Genomic DNA, 2,002 nt, shown 5'->3' on the forward strand with positions numbered 1-2,002 from the left:
CGCGTGTATGCACTCTGATTTCATTCTCACTAGCAATAAAGACATGGATCGTTTGATCTTTTAAATTCTTCATCTTTTCTGCTGTTGAGCACGTGTTTTTTTCAGCATTAATACTTACCCGGCTCCTTTTCAGGTGGTGAGAATTGTAGTGACATTCTTGGCGGCAGTGGTAGGCTTGGTGACGTCACAGCAGTTCGCATCGCCGTACCAAGAGGTCCTTACAACACCACCTACGTGCACATAGGCTCCCTCCTCACCGGGGGCCTCGAGGAAAACCTTGATGTATGGCTTCCCAACGACCCAGGGACGTACAGAGTCTTTTATTTCATCGTTTGGTTCGGAGGCGTCATTCCAGGAGTGGCCTATGATAAGGTGTGACAGTGAAAAGTGAGTGTGTTTCGTGTCCCAATGCATTTGCTTCCTTTGGCCTTAGATTATCAAGTTCTAAATAGGGATTCCCTTCCTCTTTTTTTTTTTATAATACATCATTTATGCGGGTAATGGAGCACATACCCTCGCACGGGATGGCGGTCGTTGTGCCCTGGCAACAAACACCCCCCTTGAATCCAGAGGACAAAGTGCCGATCTTTCGCTTCTGTGATGGACTGGGCCGAGGGTCATTTGGAGTCAAAATTACACCAAAAAGGCTTTAATGAGGATGTGCATCTCGACTTGGACAATCTCGTAGGTGCGTATGGTACACATGAGTTCTTTTTCAGTTACAATCTACGTTTACTGATATCCGATCTCAGGCATCCTTCTGAATATAACTAATGCTATCCTCACAAGAGAATTCTCCAATGCATTCAGTTGGCGGTCACTCTGCCGGCGCGCACGTGCTGGTCGAGTACCTGAAGGGCCCGGGTGCGGCAAGTTCAAGGCGCAGGTGTTAATGAGCCCTGTGGATGGCGTCGACGCGGCGGGCCTCATCCCCATCTTCTGCATCACGCCAGGCCAGACTCTCAACTACGCCATGCCGACCCTTCACCTTGCTGCTGGCCTGGATAATCTCGGAGGTAAGAAGGCTTTGGCGCGGCCGAACAGAGGTCGGGAAAGCGGCCTGGTTTTGTTTCTTATTTCTTAGTAGGTTAGTTGGAGAAATTTTTAGCAGGATGCCTGTAGTCAGCTTTATTATGCTGACTGACAAAAACTTCTGTATGGATTTCCTGTGAAAGAAAAGTATATTGGTTTAACACTGTATGAATGGAAAGAAAGTGTTGATATGTGTAATTTCGTTTCATGTATTTTTCCGATTTGTCTTTAATGTCCTTCAGCTCATTAAAATTACAGGCAGTTTGTTGCAAGGTAGACTACAGTAAGAGCGAACACGTATTTTATAACATGTGTTTCCATTACCTACTTTACATCTAAAATCATTATCGTATGTGTTCTTGAGCAGGAAGTTCTGCCCCCGTCGACGAATACCATTTTGTAGTCACTCAAGCCTGGTAATGCCTGTGCTTGTTTAGTCAAGAAAGTTTGTTCAAACAAAGCTTACCACAGCAAATAGAAATGAATTAGAATGAGAATGAATAACTTCCCAGGCTTCAGCGACTACGCATGCGCACCAGATTTCCTGGGGCAACAAGAGATTCTACGACGCCCTTGATCCGGGTTCTCCTCGCTGGTCCATCAACGCCCCCGTCTTCGGCCACGCGGACCTGCTCGACCCGTACTACCAGGGGGCGCTCCAGGTGGGTCGAATTCTGTGCCTACACCACAACGCGACGGAGGAGGAGTTCGAGGCTTATAGGCGATACGTGGCGGGGCAGATTGTGTCCTTCTTCAAGGGTGAGGGTTGCCAAGTACTTCTATTTCTAAGAGCCGTGGTTGGAATTCCGATGCTGAATGCATGTCTGTTTACCGTGGGTTGCAAAAATTTCCTTTCGTATACAAATTTTTTTCTTTCCCGATTTTTTAAAAACAATATATGCACAATTTTTTGAAAACTAAATTCCTTGGCCTCGTAAGTAAAGGGAATATGTAAAGGTTAGGTTTTAAG

At 46.2% G+C, this 2,002-nt stretch overlaps 1 pseudogene; it reads left to right on the forward strand.

The window, feature by feature from the left end:
- Positions 1-2,002, forward strand: part of LOC119588852 — a 6,013-nt pseudogene that overhangs the window by 3,364 nt on the left and 647 nt on the right.

Source organism: Penaeus monodon, chromosome 24 (assembly GCF_015228065.2).
Source record: "Penaeus monodon isolate SGIC_2016 chromosome 24, NSTDA_Pmon_1, whole genome shotgun sequence".
Classification (NCBI taxonomy): Eukaryota; Metazoa; Arthropoda; class Malacostraca; order Decapoda; family Penaeidae; genus Penaeus; species Penaeus monodon.